Here is a 22,175-nt window from a genome sequence, read left to right on the forward strand (position 1 = left end):
GCAAAATTTAACAAACCTCCTTATATGTCATTTGGAATAATCAATATATATTATCAGCCCCTGCTTAATTTGGAGGAGCTGGAGATTTATTTTATAACGATTTTATTGATAAATAGCATATATAATAAATGCTTCAAAACAATAATATTCTTACAAATACTAGTCTTTTCCCCCATATTGGTTGTTTTTACTGAAATAAAATATTGTAATTTAAATTTAAATATCCCTTAAGCATTTATTTATAAGCTACTAATTGTACAAATCATTTTTTTTTAGAAATGTTATTACTCCTAGTAACAATTCAAATATAAAATATATGGAAAATTGTTAGCACTTTAACCAAATGTTAATTTTAAGAAAGTATGGTCAGTGCCTGCCAGTGTTTCTTTATCCAACTTGTTTCCTGTAAGAGCGGGTGAGGCAATTTGTACATTTCATCTGGTTTCCATCTCATCCAAAACAGCTCCTTTTGCTGCTTGATATCTTGTGTCTTACAATGCTATTTTATATCTTCTCAATTATGAACACACTTATTTGTAGTGCAAACAGTTTTACCGTTTACTGTATGTTGTTTTTCCTTTTTCCATCTTTTTCTGAACACGGAAGTCTCGCCCGACGAGCGGTGCTTTACATTTCCGGTCTCTGGTGTTTCTAGTCAAATTAACATATTATGCGTACCTGCGCACATTTTTATAGTTAGCTATACTAAAAAAGTTTAAATTCAGTCCGTTTTAACATGGATTTCTATGGAGACCAAAACACAAAAGCACCCAAACAGAAGTTAAAATCCTTAATGGCGCCCATCGGTTACTCCCCCTATATCCTCATTCCCTTCATTATAGTCCACTCATACAGTTCACTTGAAGGAAAGAAAACGAGTAATTCGGACACTTTGCATAGTTTTGAAAAGGGCAGTTGAAGGATTTATTTTTAACTCTGTCATGGATAAACCCTAGTTAAACAATTAATAATCAATTTACAATTAATTTGTACCTGGGTTGCTGTGAACGGAGGAGTAGAGGAGCTTGTTGTAAAATGAATAAGATTCAGCTGCGGGCGCCATCTTCTGGCGAGACGTGGGAATTTATTCGGCGCGCAAATCTTACAGTGTGAGTGCACATGTGTTGTACACAGTGTTGGGTGTAACGCGTTACAAAGTAACGCGTTACTGTAATAATATTACTTTATATTACTTTAATCAGTAACTAGTAGTGTAAGGCATTACTCGTCTGAAAATTGTAATATTATTACAGTTTTCCCAAGCTAGTTACTTGCGTTACATTTGCCAGTAGCACCTTCATCACACACAAGGCACACGACAACACAGAGAACAGAAGGGAAGGGGAGGGGGGCGCGAATGGAACAGTGATTGGTCTGGGTTTGGCACGAGGTATCATTAAATTACCATCACCGATTGGTCGACAACCGGCAGCCAGCAGCAGAGCGGCACTTGCAAAGAGAGACCTGCAATCCCGCGGGACCCAACGCAACAGAGTGCGGCGCGGGACAAAACTTGATGGACAAGTGCGTGTGCTGATGCGGGCGGGTAGAGACTTGTTTGTTTGTGTGTGTGTGTGTGTGTGTGTGTGTGTGTGTGTGTGTGTGTGTGTGTGTGTGTGTGTGTGTGTGTGTGTGTGTGTGTGCGGGATGCGGGAAAATAAAATGATTCGCGGGACTCCCGCAATATAGAAATATCTAAAAATAAAAAAAATAAAATGTTATTCATCTATTACACAAAAGCAGCAAGAACGAAATATATGATTAGTAAGAGCAAGAATAGGCAGTTTCAATTTAAAACTTGTTTGCAGCATCAGCAAAGTAGCCATCTGCTGATTTTTGGAACGCATCGCCAATCAATAGTGTTTAAGATAGAATTCACTCACTGCTCAAAAGTTTTGAACAGTGCTGAATATTGCGTGCTTACGAATCACAACACACGTAGACCTTTATGAAAGATTAATTGTGCATAATATCCATTGTGTTATAAGAGCTTTATGAGATCGCGTATGCACTGGATGCACGCAGTAGGTCATGCTTTTTTGTTAAGAATAACAGTTTTTTGTGTAAGAAAAAAAAAATGTAACTAGTAATGTAACTAGTAATATAACTAGTTACTTTCTCCAGGGAGTAATAAAGTAAAGTAAGGCATTACTATTTTTGAGAGTAATATGTAATATGTAATATATTACTTTTTTGAGTAACTAACCCCAACTTGTACACTCGTTTTTGCGGTGCATTGTGGGATTGAATGGAATTGAAAAATGGCTGTCCCCTCAAATAGTGCCCTACCCTGCGGAAAAACCCCCAATGACCAAGCTGGATGACCAGCTAAAACCAGCCAACCATCCCAGCAAGCAATAGCCGTCATTTCAACGTCTGGGTTAAATATAGACCCGATATAGTCCGGCTATGTGTAACCCACTTTTAGCCCAAATAACATTTAATCTGGATAAATGTATTTTTTTTCCAAAATAACTTGTGAGATGTATGATATTCCATCATGTAAGCAAAGTCTACTGTGATTACAAGTTGTTTGGTTTACTTTATTTTTAGGGGTGGGCATAGATTAATTTTTTTAATCTAGATTAATCTAGATTAAATCTTGAAATTAATCTAGATTAATCTAGATTAAAATGGCTAATTTAAATTCTGCTGAAGGCATTCAGAATATGTGTGCTACCCAAATAATGACTAAAAGTAAGTCTTTGAGAACGGGTTTCTCAAGCCAGGTGGCGCATTAGACCAGGCGCTCATCTCCTGTTTCCAAAATGCATTACAAACTGCTTGACAATTGCATTTACAACACAATTAACTATACAAACTTGTGTAACCAAGTACTTCTGCGCAAAAGGCTGTACGACGTGCGCGTTCCCGTAAAATACACAGGCGCGCGGGTATGGATAGCCTATCTGCGTGCATAGTCTTCCAATAAACTGCATTGCTTTTAGAAGCGTCAATTCAGTTGTTGCATATAGTTTAATGTCTTTATTTCGGGATTATCAAAGTAAATTATAACTCAAACTTGAGATTTTACTGGGCCACAGCAGATTTTCACTGGGGCACGTGCCCCAGTAAAAAGGGTCTAGCAACGCACGCACCTGCCCTGAAGCGGCTTCATAGCTGCATCCATGTCTGCGCGTCTCATTTGATGTGGTAATTTGACAGAAGTTGAAGACTCGTTCTCGCCCCCTACAGTGCAATTCAACTAGATATACGTCATCCACGCTAAAATATCAAGGTGAAAGTCATCATATCTTGCGTAGTTTAGACCCAGCTCCCAACCCAACTTTGAGAATAGATTAACGGCGATATTTTTTTTATCGCGCGATATGAGTCTCACGTTAACGCAGCACGTTAACGCCGATAACGGCCCACCACTATTTATTTTACATGTTATATGTGTAGGCTGTGCGTAGCCACGATTTAGCTTGTGATTTTCAGTCAGATCACCTTTCACACGGCATGATTTTGAATCGCCGACAGGTCCAGATATTTAGCATGCCAAATATCTCACGGGTGTCGGCGACACGTCGGCGATTCTCTCAGATCGCGTCTTTGATAGTTCACACTGTGTGATTGTCACTCACGTGAACGAGCCTGTGATTTCGGGCATTTGTCGGCGATTTCTCAAAACCTGTCGGCGAGTCAAAATCGGGGCTAAAATCATGCAGTCTGAACTAGGCTAGTCTAAGTGCGCCGCTTGCGCAAACAGAACACGGACGCGTCACACACCTGGAAGCACACGAGCCCTCATATCACTTGGACGTGGCTGTGTACAAACGATATAAATACTGTTCATTTTCTCACACAGACTGCTCGTTTCGTGTCTTAGGCCATTAATGTGTACTTACGATGGGGAATTGTTTAATTTGGACTTATCTGTGCATGGCCTTTTTAGGTGGTGACCATAGACCTGCATTATATGACTGACAGACAAGAATAGTTTGACCTAAAAAATCAAAGTTGAAACTACTGCGGAAACAAAGACACCTACATCTTGGACGTCCTTAAGGTAAGCTAAAACATACCAAAATTTAATTTCAAAGTGAACTATCCCTTTAAACTTGAGGGAAGAACTAAAGTAGAAATGTAAATAAAATCTGTTTTCACCTTCATTAGAATGATAATTAAAAAAATACTGTATTTCAGTTTCAAAACACATTATGATAGTAGTCAGACATGTCTTGGGATAACAGTGTTACATAATCAATTATAATGTTAATTTTATTTCCATATTCAGCAGTTATGGATCCCAAATATCTAAGAGAATGGCGTCGATTGAGAGATCGAGTTAATGCTCTCGCTGCATCAAGTAGCAGCTTGGATGAATATCTAGATTTGGATGTACAAGGAGATGTGTCTGGGGAGGGTACATCAGTGCTAGGAGATGTTTCTGGGCAGGGTCCATCCACACAAGGACATTTGTTTGAGGGGGGTCCTTCTTTGATTGTAGATGCTGAAGAGGATCCATCAAATTTGGATTATGGATACAAGGAAACTGCTGATTCCAGTGACTCTAGTACAGAGTTTGATTATTCAGATTGCGATGACACACCATCATTACACAATGATTTGGCTGAATGGGCAACAACAACAAGTCAGACACATGCTGCGTTAAATAAGCTGCTAGGAATTTTGAGAACACATGGACATACACTTCCAAAAGATAGCAGAACACTGCTACAAACCCCTTCTGGATTTGAAATTAAAAACATATGTGGTGGCCAGTACACATACCATGGCTTAGAGCCGGGTATTCTCCAGTTCCTTTCACAAAACACATGGTTTACAGGTCCTGTAGACCTTACTATCAATATAGATGGTCTGCCAATATTCAAGTCCAGTAAAATTTTTGGCCTATTCTAGCTAAATTTGCTACTTTTGATCCATTTCTGGTTGCTCTATATTATGGCAACAGCAAGCCCGACCCTGTTCATGACTATCTTCGTGATTTAATAGCAGAATCGCAGGTGCTTATGGAAAATGGTGTCCCACTCAAAACCACAGTGCACAAAGTAACTCTGCGAGCATTAATATGTGATGCTCCAGCATTTAGGATTTCAAAAAAAGGTTTTGACACAACTTTTAGAAATAAAAGATGAACTACGTAGAATAGGGAAAATTGTGGAACCAGAAACTGGGTTCCACGTGTCAACCTTGGGCACTGAAGATGAGTTCGAGTACTTAGAGAGGCAGCTTGAAAGTGGGAATACACGGGCAGCAATGGTAAAAAACAAACAAACCAAAAAACACTCCAAAGCAACTTTTCCACACTAAAATGCTCATCTTTGACAGTCTAAAATTAATTTGAAATATAATATGCAATTTATGACTGAACCATGGCTTGTTGCATACTATCAGACTATGAGGCAAAAAAACAACAACACAATATCATTGTACATTAAGATTGAGTTGAAACAATTCGTTTTAAATTGGCAATAATTATAAAATAATAATTGATTTAAATTGAACAATTATAAAAAGTATCCAGCAGTACTAAAATTTTTATCTCATGAAATAAGAGTTTTATAGGGTCAGTGATGGAAAACTTGCAGGTCAATGGGCATCAACCTTTAAGGTTGGTAAATACTTTTAAAATGAAGCATATACTGTAATAATACCTGCCAAGTACTGACATTGGCTTGTGTTGTTCAGGTGACACAGTTGTGTAAAATTGGAGGAAAAAACTTCAAAGACAGTACAAGAAGAAGGCTGGACAGGTAAAGCCTAGAAATTATGCAACATTTATCAAACATTCTGGTGTCGATACTGAATAAGAATTTTATGTGGTCACTACGCAAATCAGAGATTTAAAAAAGACTTCCTTTAACGTTACTTTTGAAATGTCAGTCTTTAACCGCAATAGTTAACCACTTTATTTTGTATTATACTTTAGTGTTTTCAAAAATTCCCTGATGTCTACATTCAACATGAAAGGAGGAGGTCCACTACAGAAGAAGTCCTTTCAATCAACTGCCTTATTCTCAGTCATCAGAGGTATGTGTGTCTGTTTAGGCTAATTAACAGTGATTTTCTCTCTCTCTCTCTCTCTCTCTCTCTCTCTCTCTCTCTCTCTCTCTCTCTCTCTCTCTCTCTCTCTCTCTCTCTCTCTCTCTCTGTGTGTGTGTATATATATTAGGGCTGTCCCCGAATAGTCGAAGATTCGATGCATCGATATGCGGAGCCTGATTCGACCACCGATCTCACAGTCGAATCTTCGCGGGTGAAACGAGCATCATACCATTTTGGCAATATGGGGGTGCTCAATGTCTAATTGCACACAGAACTACTGGTTTTGTACGGTTATATTACGTTATATACAGCCTTTGATTATGATAATGCAGTAAAAACAAAAGTGAAAAGAAAGAAGCGTTCAATAAATATTTTTAATGTGTTTGTGAATAAATCTAACCACCCCTGTGACAGATTTAATTTTCACTTGCCCTGATCCATGATGAGATGCGGACCATCTTGACGGCAGGGATTAGGCGGCGATCACACCGAACGCGTTTTTGCAATTGGAGGCGCCTCTTTTGAATGGTTTTCTGTTGGCAGTGAGCGTTCTGCGCTCTGTTTATGCGCCCCCCGTGCCTCGCGTTTTTGCAGGAGCGCTCCGAGCGCCTGAAGTTGAAAAAAAAAATCAACTCTGAGCGGAAAAACGCCCAACGTCATTCGCGTTCTTTTCCATTGTCCAATCGAATGAATGGAGAGGCGGGCCTTCTGTTATGATGGCGAAAGTTTACCGTTGCTTCAAAAGTCCGGAGACTGCAAGAAATGGAGGAGAAACCTTTGGTGTCTATCGTGGGTAACCAGGAGCTGTATTATTTAGGGTTTCTGCTAATATGACAGTTTACTTAACAGCAAAAAACTAAGATTTTAGAGCGTTCGCGCTATAATCCTTTGATTTGACTGACAGGACAGCTGTTTCGGTCGTTGCTTAGCAAAAAAGGCAGTGCTGTGCGCCTCGCGTTTTTAGAACTAAAAGACGCGTTCTGTGTTTTTATTTAAACCTAAATAAGTTCGTCTGTCAGTTGGCAGGCAGTTTTGGTCGCTTTATTAAAAGTTGTTGCTGTGTGCAGTGTGTAAAATAAAATAAAAACTGTTTTACCCTCCTGCTGACTATAGTGTCGTGCCCCTCCTAACCCATTCACACACACACATAAGCCTAGATGATTCGACTATCGGTCGACTATAGAAAGATTCGAAAATTCTGATTCGACTATGAAAATTCATAGTCGGGGACAGCCCTAGTATATATATATATATATATATATATATATATATATATATATATATATGTAAATGTGTGTGTGACCCTGGACCACAAAACCAGTCTTATGTGTATTTTTTTTTTAATTGAGATTTATACATCATCTGAAAGCTGAATACATAATCTTTCCATTGATGTATGGTTTGTTAGGATAGGACAATATTTGGCCGAGATACAACTATTTGAAAATCTGGAATCTGAGGGTACAGAAAAATCGAAACATGGATAAAATCGCCTTTAAAGTTGTCCATTTCTATTGGCGATAGTGCTGCATCCATTCACAAAAATAATGTTTTATATTTTTAAGGTGGGAAATTTACAAAATATCTTCATGGAACATGATCTTTACTTAATATCCTAATGATTTTTGGCATAAAAGAAAAATCTATAATTTTGACCCATACAATGTTTTGTTGGCTATTGCCACAAATATACTCGTGCAACATAAGACTGGTTTTGTGATCCAGGGACACATATATGAAGAGTTCAGATGCAAAAGCCTCTAAGTGCCATCTGAAATTTTCTTCTCGAATGTTCATTTTTATCAAGCTCATATATGTAAGTTCAGTAATTTCACTAAAATGACAATTAATAGGTAATTTTCATTGCCATTTAAGTGAAATTACTGAACTTGCATATATGAGCTTGATAAAAATGAACATTCGAGAAGAAAATTTCAGATGTGTATATATATATGTATATGTATGTATGTGTGTGTATATAGCCTATATATGTGTATATATATATATATATATGCCTTGTACAGAATTGTTCAATACGCGTATCGTTACACCCCGTATTGCATCACCATTATGCGAGCAAAAATGTTCAATTATTGATATTAATTTATTTATAATATTGATATAAATTATTGTCTATATTGATATAAATTATATAGTCTCTATCTATATTCTGTTAACTCTATATTGGCCAGCTCTAGTCTGCATCCTTGCAAAAGTGATTGACTGTAATTAGTTAAATGACTGTCAACAATGCTTTTCTTGAGCAATAATTCTTTCCTTTTTCTCATTTGGCAGACGCAGTGATGACCAACTTTCCATCAGCTACGGAATGTGAAATAAAAAATGCAATTTCTAATAATTTCAAACAAGCACCAGGGAGGGCATGGGGTGGGGGTTATGGATCTAAAGTAAACAGTTAATTCTTAAAAATTTTAATATCTTAATTTGTTTTACATATTTTTCCAATGTTTTATTTGTTCATTTTTATGTTTAATAACGGTCTAATTGATGACTAGTCTATTTTTGGGCTATGGTTAGATGTCTATTAGACGTATAAATATAGTCATTCAATAGCTGTCTGATTGTCTATTCTTGGGCTATGGTTAGACGTCTATTAGACGTATATATGTAGTCAATCAATAGCTGTCTATTCTTGGGCTATGGTTAGACGTCTATTAGACGTATAAATATAGTCATTCAATAGCTGTCTGATTGTCTATTCTTGGGCTATGGTTAGACGTCTATTAGATTTTCACTGACAGCCCAAAATCAGCCTTGTTTTAGCCTAGACCCATATTGCCTGTCTATTAGACGTATATATGTAGTCATTCAATAACTGTCTATTCTTGGGCTATGTTTAGACGTCTATTAGATTTTCACTGACAGCCCAAAATCAGCCTTGTTTTAGCCTAGACCCATATTGCCTGTCTATTAGACGTATATATGTAGTCGTTTAATAGCGGTCTAATTGATGACTAGTCTATTCTTGGGCTATGGTTAGACGTCTATTAGACGTATAAATATAGTCATTCAATAGCTGTCTGATTGTCTATTCTTGGGCTATGGTTAGACGTCTATTAGACGTATATATGTAGTCAATCAATAGCTGTCTATTCTTGGGCTATGGTTAGACGTCTATTAGATTTTCACTGACAGCCCAAAATCAGCCTTGTTTTAGCCTAGACCCATATTGCCTGTCTATTAGACGTATATATGTAGTCGTTTAATAGCGGTCTAATTGATGACTAGTCTATTCTTGGGCTATGGTTAGACGTCTATTAGACGTATAAATATAGTCATTCAATAGCTGTCTGATTGTCTATTCTTGGGCTATGGTTAGACGTCTATTAGACGTATATATGTAGTCATTCAATAGCTGTCTATTCTTGGGCTATGTTTAGATGTCTATTAGATTTTCACTGACAGCCCAAAATCAGCCTTGTTTTAGCTTAGACCCATATTGCCTGTCTATTAGACGTATATATGTAGTCGTTTAATTGCGGTCTAATTGATGACTAGTCTATTCTTGGGCTATGGTTAGACGTCTATTAGACGTATAAATATAGTCATTCAATAGCTGTCTGATTGTCTATTCTTGGGCTATGGTTAGACGTCTATTAGACGTATATATGTAGTCATTCAATAGCTGTCTATTCTTGGGCTATGTTTAGACGTCTATTAGATTTTCACTGACAGCCCAAAATCAGCCTTGTTTTAGCCTAGACCCATATTGCCTGTCTATTAGACGTATATATGTAGTCGTTTAATAGCGGTCTAATTGATGACTAGTCTATTCTTGGGCTATGGTTAGACGTCTATTAGACGTATATATGTAGTCATTCAATAGCTGTCTATTCTTGGGCTATGTTTAGACGTCTATTAGATTTTCACTGACAGCCCAAAATCAGCCTTGTTTTAGCTTAGACCCATATTGCCTGTCTATTAGACGTATATATGTAGTCGTTTAATTGCGGTCTAATTGATGACTAGTCTATTCTTGGGCTATGGTTAGACGTCTATTAGACGTATAAATATAGTCATTCAATAGCTGTCTGATTGTCTATTCTTGGGCTATGGTTAGACGTCTATTAGACGTATATATGTAGTCATTCAATAGCTGTCTATTCTTGGGCTATGTTTAGACGTCTATTAGATTTTCACTGACAGCCCAAAATCAGCCTTGTTTTAGCCTAGACCCATATTGCCTGTCTATTAGAGGTATATATGTAGTCGTTCAATAGCTGTCTATTCTTGGGCTATGTTTAGACGTCTATTAGATTTTCACTGACAGCCCAAAATCAGCCTTGTTTTAGTCTAGACCCATATTGCCTGTCTATTAGACGTATATATGTAGTCGTTCAATAGCTGTCTATTCTTGGGCTATGTTTAGACGTCTATTAGATTTTCACTGACAGCCCAAAATCAGCCTTGTTTTAGTCTAGACCCATATTGCCTGTCTATTAGACGTATATATGTAGTCGTTTAATAGCGGTCTAATTGATGACTAGTCTATTCTTGGGCTATGGTTAGACGTCTATTAGACGTATAAATATAGTCATTCAATAGCTGTCTGATTGTCTATTCTTGGGCTATGGTTAGACGTCTATTAGACGTATATATGTAGTCGTTCAATAGCTGTCTATTCTTGGGCTATGTTTAGACGTCTATTAGATTTTCACTGACAGCCCAAAATCAGCCTTGTTTTAGTCTAGACCCATATTGCCTGTCTATTAGACGTATATATGTAGTCGTTCAATAGCTGTCTATTCTTGGGCTATGTTTAGACGTCTATTAGATTTTCACTGACAGCCCAAAATCAGCCTTGTTTTAGTCTAGACCCATATTGCCTGTCTATTAGACGTATATATGTAGTCGTTCAATAGCTGTCTATTCTTGGGCTATGTTTAGACGTCTATTAGATTTTCACTGACAGCCCAAAATCAGCCTTGTTTTAGTCTAGACCCATATTGCCTGTCTATTAGACGTATATATGTAGTCGTTTAATAGCGGTCTAATTGATGACTAGTCTATTTTTGGGCTATGGTTAGACGTCTATTAGACGTATAAATAAAGTCATTCAATAGCTGTCTGATTGTCTATTCTTGGGCTATGGTTAGACGTCTATTAGACGTATAAATATAGTCATTCAATAGCTGTCTATTCTTGGGCTATGGTTAGACGTCTATTAGATTTTCACTGACAGCCCAAAATCAGCCTTGTTTTAGCCTAGACCCATATTGCCTGTCTATTAGACGTATATATCTAATTGATGACTAGTCTATTCTTGGGCTATGGTTAGACGTCTATTAGACGTATAAATATAGTCATTCAATAGCTGTCTGATTGTCTATTCTTGGGCTATGGTTAGACGTCTATTAGACGTATATATGTAGTCATTCAATAGCTGTCTATTCTTGGGCTATGTTTAGACGTCTATTGGATTTTCACTGACAGCCCAAAATCAGCCTTGTTTTAGTCTAGACCCATATTGCCTGTCTATTAGACGTGTATATGTAGTCGTTTAATAGCGGTCTAATTGATGACTAGTCTATTCTTGGGCTATGGTTAGACGTCTATTAGACGTATAAATATAGTCATTCAATAGCTGTCTGATTGTCTATTCTTGGGCTATGGTTAGACGTCTATTAGACGTATAAATATAGTCATTCAATAGCTGTCTATTCTTGGGCTATGTTTAGACGTCTATTAGACGTATAAATATAGTCATTCAATAGCTGTCTATTCTTGGGCTATGGTTAGACGTCTATTAGACGTATAAATATAGTCATTCAATAGCTGTCTATTCTTGGGCTATGGTTAGACGTCTATTAGATTTTCACTGACAGCCCAAAATCAGCCTTGTTTTAGCCTAGACCGATATTGCCTGTCTATTAGACGTATATATCTAATTGATGACTAGTCTATTCTTGGGCTATGGTTAGACGTCTATTAGACGTATAAATATAGTCATTCAATAACTGTCTGATTGTCTATTCTTGGGCTATGGTTAGACGTCTATTAGATTTTCACTGACAGCCCAAAATCAGCCTTGTTTTAGCCTAGACCCATATTGCCTGTCTATTAGACGTATATATGTAGTCGTTTAATAGCGGTCTAATTGATGACTAGTCTATTCTTGGGCTATGGTTAGACGTCTATTAGACGTATAAATATAGTCATTCAATAGCTGTCTGATTGTCTATTCTTGGGCTATGGTTAGACGTCTATTAGACGTATATATGTAGTCATTCAATAGCTGTCTATTCTTGGGCTATGTTTAGACGTCTATTAGATTTTCACTGACAGCCCAAAATCAGCCTTGTTTTAGCCTAGACCCATATTGCCTGTCTATTAGACGTATATATGTAGTCGTTTAATAGCGGTCTAATTGATGACTAGTCTATTCTTGGGCTATGGTTAGACGTCTATTAGACGTATAAATATAGTCATTCAATAGCTGTCTGATTGTCTATTCTTGGGCTATGGTTAGACGTCTATTAGACGTATATATGTAGTCATTCAATAACTGTCTATTCTTGGGCTATGTTTAGACGTCTATTAGATTTTCACTGACAGCCCAAAATCAGACTTGTTTTAACCTAGACCCATATTGCCTGTCTATTAGACGTATATATGTAGTCGTTTAATAGCGGTCTAATTGATGACTACACTGTAACCGATTTTTGTAATTTGAACAGTATTTTACTGTAATATCTACAGTAAGATACTGTAAAATGTATATACAGTATTTTACTGTAAACTGCAAAGGATTATGGGAAAATATATGATCACTACTGTAATTATCCACTACTGTAAATCCGTTTACAGTAGTGAACTTGCCCGCGAAAAATTTACCAATGGCAAGGGAGATTTTTTTTTCTCCTGTTGAGAGGAAGTGGCGGTAAAAAGGACAAAAGAGAAATGTTGCATCAATAACTCGACAAAAAGGTTAGTATATTATTTCTGTTTTATGAAAAACTGAACAATTTTAATTTGTTTTCACTTGTTAACAGCAAACTAACAATATTCATCGTGTTTTTCATGTCGGTAGCCTTTTTTTTCTGACTGACGGCCGGGGCGCCGCCATAACGGTGAAAACATGGACTGGTGAGTAAATTAAGGTGACCTATATTAGTCGAAATAAACTTTATTTAAACTGAGAAACACGTTTGTATATTCGGCTGCCCTTTAATGCAAGTTAGTTCGTCTGACGAGCCCTTTACTCAAGCTTAACAGCAAACTGAGGTGAAATACTGAGGTAAAGTGCGTTAAGCAACACCACTGTTTCGGTGGAGATTTTAAACTGTATTTTCAATAGGGCTGGGAATCGATTCCAAAAAGAATCGATTCCTCGATTCCGAGGCATTGGGAATCGAGAATCGATTCCAACATTTGGAATCGATCCTCTCAAGGGGAATCGACTCCTCATTCAGAGCCGTTTTCAGCTCAACAAAACTTACCTCTTAAACGGAAGGCTGCATTCCATGAAGGCTGAATATTTCGGCTGCAAGTCATCAAACGTCGATTGATGAAAATAAACGTAATAAAAACGACTCATTACTAAACTCGTCTGAGTTTAAGGATGCAGCCTTCAGTTTGAGAAGCACACATTAATTTGCCTCTTGCTCGCTAATAGTTAATATAGTCTGATACATTTCCACGAAAAGATTCGTTCGGATAGATCATTTAAATGAACCAGTTCAAAAAACGATTCAGATGTTATTTTACGGGAGAACTGGCTCATGATGTCCACAATTTTGAGCGCTGCACGACAGAATAGATCATAATGGGTCTTGATCTTATTTACATCTTAAATAAATGCTATTTTTAATCTTTCTATCAGCCAATGATAACTCTGAAAGGAAACGCAGAGAGCACGTCGGTGGCCGAGAGCGCATCTGATTGACAGCTACACCACGAGCTCTTATATCATCCTGTATTTATTTCGAAATTATAGCTCTTATATCAGTGTTGTTGTTAAAGTTCTGTTTATTTTGTTTAAGTGTATAGTTTGCTAATTTTGTCATTTTATACACGTCATGTCTTGTTTTATTCATGCAAAAAAATGCATGTCCACTGCAGAGCTGTGGGTTATGACTAATTTCCTGGGCAATGAATTACAATTTGAAATCAGTCAGAGCTACAGAAAAATAGTATATATATATATATATATTTTTTACAAATGAAGCTTCATATTATGAGAAGGTAACATTATACGACCTTTACATCCTGCATTTATTGCGAAATTAGCTTCCTCCAATCTAAAAAACAAGAATCGAAAAAGAATCGAAACAACAGTGAGGAATCGATTCTGGAATCGAATCCAATCGATTCCAGAACCAGGAATCGGAATCGGAATCGATTCCAAAATTTTCGGAATCGAACAGCCCTAATTTTCAAGCCCTTCTTTTGTTTGTTATTTTCAAGTTTCTGGTCTGGATGTCGTCTGTAACGTCGGAGCGCGGAGGTGTATTTTGGATCTTCTTCTGTGAATGACTGCCATAGTATCGACGATAACATGAACTGGTAAGTTAATAATGTCAGTAACAGCCGAAGTTGACAAACTTAACGTTAGTCACAGTCACAGAGCAGCATAATATCTTTTAAACGCTGCCTCTTTATAGCTAGCAAGGTAATTCTCTTCAAATGATGTTTAAGTAAGAAATGTGTGTATGAATGTCGTATGTAACTTTATAGACGGTCCCTTCAGTGACAGACGTGACATAAACAGCGCGCTAACATGAAACACTGAGGTAAAACTGAACACCGCGGTTAACTGCATCTTTTGTGTTTTATTTTCAAGTTTGTGGTCTCGTGGTCATGTCGTCTGCATCGGAGGTGTATTAGAGTCTTTTCTGGTGATTGCCGTCGTCGCGGTGCAAACAACAGGTGAGCTTCCCCTTTCATCAATTTAACTAAGTTAATGTTAACGTTACTAAATTAGCCAAATTAGCCACAGGCTGCTGTTCTCCACTGACTTGCAGAACAGGTTAACTTTTTAAAGAGAGTAACGAGCTAGCAATATATTAATATAGCAAGTTTTGCTAATAAATATGATAAATGCTTATTTTATTAAAAATGTAAATTGTATTACTGTACAGTAGTTGTCTTTTCTGATCATAAACTATAGTAACACTAAAAGGGTGTTGTGACACTGTCTGTTACAGGAGATTTCTCCAAGCACTAACTGGATGCTGACCATCAAGGGCAGAATCATCATACAGCCAGCTGTCCATTTTACAGACATGCAGAATCAGGTAACCCAAAACACATTTTGTTTTACATTGCATTTACATTCATGCATTTTTCAGATGCTTTTATCCTAAGCAAGTTATATTGTATTTATATTGTTATTTATTGTATTTCGTAAGGTATTCATTTCCTGGGGGGTGTTCCATAAAACAAGTTTACCAAATAAGTCAGGCTTATTTCAGTTAGTCTGACTTATTTTGTGCCAAATCAAGTGACAATAAGTCAGACTAACTGAAATAAGCCTGGCTTATTTGGTAAACTTGTTTTATGGAACACCCCCCTGGGAATGTTTTTTATTACCATGTCTTGTCACATCAAGATTGAGTTTGCATGCGCATTAAAATTATTTCTATCAAACCAGCATTTAAACAGGAAAATGCAGCTGCTTCAGGTGTCTTTACCTTACTGTAACCTTTAAATTCATAATAGCAATCTTACCATCTGTCAAATTTAGATTATTGTTACTGTAAAGCAACAAATAGAGATTTTTTAAGTAAGAAATGTGTGTATGAATGTCGTATGTAACTTTATAGACCAGTGTTTCTCAACGGGGGCGGTACCGCCCCCCAGGGGGCGTTGGGCGAGCCTCGGGGGGCGCTGAAAGCAATAATTTTGAAAGGGGGGCGCTGAGGTGGTTTTGGGGGGCGTTTGGTTAAGACGAGTTCAAACCGAATATGTTTGAGCTAAAACTTGCAGAAGAAAATGGTCTGCCACATCCTAATGCCATTTCTACACTGGATGCATCAAAGCGCACTTTCTGTATTCTATTTGTCGACTTGTCTGCAGCATAAGCGCGAGGAATGCGTTTACTGTAGCGCTCGCGCTCAGTTACTGAATGACTCATTATAACGGGAGCTACGTGCTTTAACGCAACTTGATGTGCCGTTCGCGGCCAGTGTAGCAGTATACGTTCGTATACGTTATTTCGTATTCGTAATCCTAAAAATTCGTCACGCACAGAAACCTTGCACACTGAGTCCGACGAAATAGAACGATGTTGTCCACTGACTCTCTTCTTAAAAAGAGAAACAGATACAGAGGAGTGAGGGAATACTTTTAAGGCGCACCTCCTTATTAATAAACTGCGGGATTATCCCGGGTAATTCAGAGTTTATTTCAGGATGTCAGTAATCTTTGATGCTTTGCTAGCATTACTGGAGCCACATAATATTAAGAAGACCACTAATTTTTGCGAACTCAGCGTACAAGGACCTTTACAGTGCTTTGTGCTGCGGGACAAAGTGAATGAACTTGACAGACGGCGTTCGCTTGTACGGTGGCTCTGAACTGTCAAAACACCTCTCAAAATGCTTGCTACAGATGCGAAAAACGCAAAAAATCAAACCCGATCCGAAAAATTTGGAAGCAGTGTGCAAGTGTGATTAACATAACGTGAGGTATTTATTTTTTAACGTGCGAAAAATTCGGACTCAATGTGTGCAATTACCTTAAGTGTTAGCTGGCTGCTAGTTTACAACAATAGTCACGGTCAAGCATGAGATGCTTTTCAAAGAATGTATTCAAAGCTCACAAATAACAGCCCAGCCTATTTTTTACTGCAAGTTGCTTTTTTGCTCCTTGGGAAACTAATGATAATGATATTTCTTGCCCAGTCAAATCAAAATGTCATGAATGTCATGTGGCATTCAATTACATATAGGCCTATTTGAAATAAAAGTATGTACATGCTAATGTGGGCTGTTATATTTGGGTTTAGATAGGTTACATGCTTTTAAAATAGCCTAAATATTATAAATAAAATATACATTACTATTAAAAAAGGCAAATAAGATTTTTTAATGGATGAATGAACAAAGGTTGCATTTGTTTGTTTTAAAAATATATATATACCATTAAAAAAGCTTTTTTAATTGAATATATTTTAAATGTGTTTTCCTCTTATGCTAAGCTTCATTACTCTAGTTTTCAGTGTCACATGATCTTTCAGAAATCATGCTGAATTACAAAAAAAAAGAATATGTAATTTGATCTCTTTAACATTTATTTAATTGACTGAAGTACAAAGAAACAAATTCCAATGTTTACACTGGCCAATATATTTTTGTTAATATAAACAAATTTTGAGCCACGATCTAGCTTTGCTTGCAAAGACTGAGAAGCTCCTTTTATACCCAAAGATGATCCCCTCTCCTATTACCAATTCACCTGCCTCCTGTCAACTGTTTCAAAACAGTTTAGCTTATTCTATAATAAGCTTTTCACTTTTATTTTTCTTCTGCCCCAATTGTTTTGGAGTGTGTTGCACTTTTGTGACTTTTCTTTTCTTTGTAATGTTGTTAATTAAATAAAAGTGAAATAGAATTAACAAATCATAGATTTTATCATTTTACAAAACGTCCCAACTTTTAGTGTTGCACTTAGTTTTCTTTAAGGTATTTGTAAGCAAACTTTTAAATATTCTAAAAATTGTGAAATATATTAAAGTAAAGTTTACATTTCTTCCATTTGCATGTGTAAATGTGGTATTACCCACAAAATTAACCATGTCTACTATCTCAGAAAAAAGGGAATTCAATATATTCTCAAAAAGCAGGGTATTTTCCAAGGGATATTTTTTATTTTATTTTTTTACTGAAAGCTAATTGAAAATATCCAAACATAACACAGCAGTAAAAAAGGGTGTTCAAGAGTTCCAGAAATGGAAGAACAAACTAAAATCACTTATGTAAAAATGTCCTTTATGTTCTAAACAGGAATTTTTATTTAGTGTTTTTTAAATTTGGGGCAATAAAGTATATCAGCATCTCAAAAACACTAAAGCTGTAGCAATGAAAATCACCAATTTGCTAAAAACTGCAAATGAATGTTATGTATATGTATAATTGTTAAATGTTAAATTATGTATAATTTACTGTAAAAAAAAAATGCTCAATTCAATGCATCCTTAAATTAATTTCGTAAAAATTGTAATGACCCCATACATTTGAATTGCTATAAATATAATAACAGTCCTATTATAAACACAAAACACTAATAACAATCAATTTTAATATTCATTGAGGACAATTAGACTACGATTTATTTGATGGGGGGCGGTGAGGGACCTGAATAATGGGTAGGGGGGCGCTGGACCAAAAAAGGTTGAGAACCACTGTTATAGACGGTCCCTAAATTCAGTGACAGACGTGACATAAACAGTGCGCTAACATGAAACACTGAGGTAAAGCTGAAACACCGCGGTTAAGTGCTTCTTTTGTGTTTTATTTTCAAGTTTGTGGTCTCGTGGTCATGTCGTCTGCATCAGAGGTGTATTGGAGTCTTTTCTGGTGATTGCCGTCGTCGCAGTGCAAACAACAGGTAACGTTAAGCTTTTGCTTTCGTCAACTTAAAGGAGAACTCCGGTGTGATTTTGACCTAAAGTGTATTGAATCATGATACCGAGTGTAAACGTACCTTGCATATCTCATCTCGTCTTGTCCACTGCTGTCCGAAATCTGGGGTCAGTTAGCCGATGCTCACAACAGCTTGTCAATGAAAGTCAATCGGGCATCGAAGGAGCCATGTAAATAAATCACTGTTTTACGCCATTTACGAGGCACAAAGTAGCTCCACACTTCATTGGTAGACTTCCAAGGGCCCTGACATTTAAAACGAGACATTGAGAACTCAGAAAAAGCACCGGTAGTTTATTTACAAGTAGATTTATACAGACAGTAACCGCAAGAAGTTTAGCAGCCGCCGCCATCTTAAATGTAGTCACGATAAGTCGAGTGTCGAGCACCAAGGAAACTACAACCTGATACGTTGATAAGCTGATAAATTCCTTGGTGCTCGACACTCGACTTATCGTGACTACATTTAAGATGGCGGCGGCCGCTAAACTTCTTGCGGTTACTGTCTGTATAAATCTACTTGTAAATAAACTACCGGTGCTTTTTCTAAGTTCTCAATGTCTCGTTTTAAATGTCAGGGCCCTTGGAAGTCTACCAATGAAGTGTGGAGCTACTTTGTGCCTCGTAAATGGCGTAAAACAGTGATTTATTTACATGGCTCCTTCGATGCCCGATTGACTTTCATTGACAAGCTGTTGTGAGCATCGGCTAACTGACCCCAGATTTCGGACAGCAGTGGACAAGACGAGATGAGATATGCAAGGTACGTTTACACTCGGTATCATGATTCAATACACTTTAGGTCAAAATCACACCGGAGTTCTCCTTTAACTAATGTTAACGTTACTAAATTAGCCACAGGCTGCTGTTCTCCACTAACTCACAGAACGGGTTAACATTTTAAATAGAGTAACGGGCTAGCAATATATTAATATAGCAAGTTTTGCTAATAAATATTATAAATGTTTATTTTATTAAAAATGTAAATTGTATTACTGTACAGTAGTTGTCTTTTCTGATCATAAACTATAGTAACACTAAAAGGGTGTTGTGACACTGTCTGTTACAGGAGATTTCTCCAAGCACTAACTGGATGCTGACCATCAGATGCAGAATCATCATACAGCTGTCCATTTTACAGACATGCAGAATCAGGTAACCCAAAACACAGTTTGTTTTACATTGCATTTACATTCATGCATTTTTCAGATGCTTTTATCCTAAGCAAGTTATATTGTATTTAAAGTACACATTTGTAAGGTATTTATTTCCTGGGAATGTTTTTTATTACCATCAAGATTGAGTTTGCATGCGCATTAAAATTATTTCTATTAAACCAGCATTTAAACAGCAAAATATAGCTGCTTCAGGTATCTTTAACTTACTGTAACCTTTAAATTCATAATAGCAATCTTACCATCTGTCAAATTTAGATTATTGTTACTGTAAAGCAACAAATAGAGATTTTTTTAATCGTAGTAGGCTTATTATATGCACAGACTTTCTAGGAAACACACGTTTAGAATGTTTATATGAACAGATTGGTTAGCATTTAGCATGGTCTGTGGCAGACTTTACTAAGTGTCAGGGCAACAAAATTCAATAAACAAGAATGTAATATTAAGTCATTTAAATCAAGAAGAAAATATTGTCTTTTTGCTCCATTTAGTAAAAACGGTTCTTAACAAAGCCATGTTGTGCATCTCTGCACACAGCAGTGTTTCATTACTGAATGAATTTACCTTTTTTAAACACCTAGAATCAGTGACTTACTGACCCATTCATAAAATTCTTTATAAAAAATTTCAAGAAAAAGTTTCTTCAGTTTTTTTTCTTACTACTGCGTTCGTATGTAGTATATAATTTTTTTTAAAATGCATACAGCATCAAGTTCGACAGTTGAGGCAAATTCTTTAAACACTGTTTTTCTTGTGCTTGCAGGTTCGTTCAGACAGTCAACCTTTGTGGCAGCAAATGCATTGACAGTCACAGATCAGATGGACTTCTGGAAAGAGGGTGCAAACAGCAAGCATCAGCCTGAATCCCATTCTGCCGTTTCTCATCAGAGAGCTTGTCAACTTTGACTCAAAATTACTCAAATTTAACACAACACAAACACATTTTTACTGTATGATTTTATTTTATTTACACTACCAGACAAAGCTTTTGAACAGTAAGATTTTAAATGTTTTTAAAGAAGGTCTCTTCTGCTCACTAAGCCTGCATTCATTTGATCCAAAGTACAGCAAAAACAATACACTTTTGAACCATTTTTATTATTTAAAATAACTGTTTTCTTTTTGAATATATTTTAAAATGTAATTTATTGCTGTGATCAAAGCTTAATTTTTAGCATCATTACTGCAGTCACATGATCCTTCAGAAATCATTCTAATAATTTGATTTTCTGCTCAAAAACTATTATAATGATGTTGCTGAAATTATTATAATGCTAAAAACAGTGGAGTACATTTTTTTCAGGTTTCTTTGATGAATAGAAAGTTCAGATAAACAGCATTTATCTGAAATAGAAATAGTTTGTAACATTATGAATGTCTTTATTATCACTTTTGATCAATTTAAATCATCCTTGCTAAATAATATTTTTCTATTCATTAAAGAATCCTGAAAAATCTAAAAATTAAATAAAATTTTTATCAGCATACTAGAATGATTTCTGAAGGATCATGTGATACTGAAGACGAGTAATGATGCTGAAAATTCAGCTTTGATCAAAGGAATAAATTAAATTTGGATCAAATTAATGCAGGCTTGGTAAGCAGAAGAGAATTCTTTAAAAAAAATCTTAGTGTTCAAAAACTTATGACTGGTAGTGTACTTACTTATTTTTGCTTTTCAGTGTGTGTATGTTTGCCATGATACAAAGTCTCTGTACTTTTAAAAAGAAAATGTTCATCAATTAAAAAGAATATTATCAGAACTAATGCTTATGAGTTATTGTGATTTTTATGGGGTTGGGGTGGTAAAAATCTTGAATTACAGTGCTGTAGGTTAATTGGATTGTTTTTACAGGTAAAAAATGTTTAAAATAAATGAAAATAAACTCTATAGTACTGATACTGTAATTGAAAATACAGTAAAAATACTGTAATTGAAGATACAGTAAAAACACTGTAAATGAAATTACAGTAAAAATACTGTAAATGAAATTACAGTAAATACCTTTTAGTACTGTAAATGCACTTACAGTAATAATACTGTAAACATTTTTACAGTAACTTACTGGCATCCAGCTGCCAGTAAGTTACTGTAAAATTTACAGCAAACTTTTTACAGTGTAGTCTATTCTTGGGCTATGGTTAGACGTCTATTAGACGTATAAATATAGTCATTCAATAGCTGTCTGATTGTCTATTCTTGGGCTATGGTTAGACGTCTATTAGATGTATAAATATAGTCATTCAATAGCTGTCTATTCTTGGGCTATGTTTAGATGTCTATTAGATTTTCACTGACAGCCCAAAATCAGCCTTGTTTTAGCCTAGACCCATATTGCCTGTCTATTAGACGTATATATGTAGTCGTTTAATAGCGGTC

At 36.3% G+C, this 22,175-nt stretch overlaps 1 protein-coding gene across 1 annotated transcript in view; it reads right to left on the reverse strand.

The window, feature by feature from the left end:
* b3glcta (beta 3-glucosyltransferase a) overlaps positions 1-22,175 on the reverse strand; it is a 397,462-nt gene that overhangs the window by 319,470 nt on the left and 55,817 nt on the right. The gene's annotated exons all lie outside the window — the stretch shown is intronic.

The sequence above is a fragment of the Garra rufa genome, chromosome 14, assembly GCF_049309525.1.
Source record: "Garra rufa chromosome 14, GarRuf1.0, whole genome shotgun sequence".
NCBI lineage: Eukaryota > Metazoa > Chordata > Actinopteri > Cypriniformes > Cyprinidae > Garra > Garra rufa.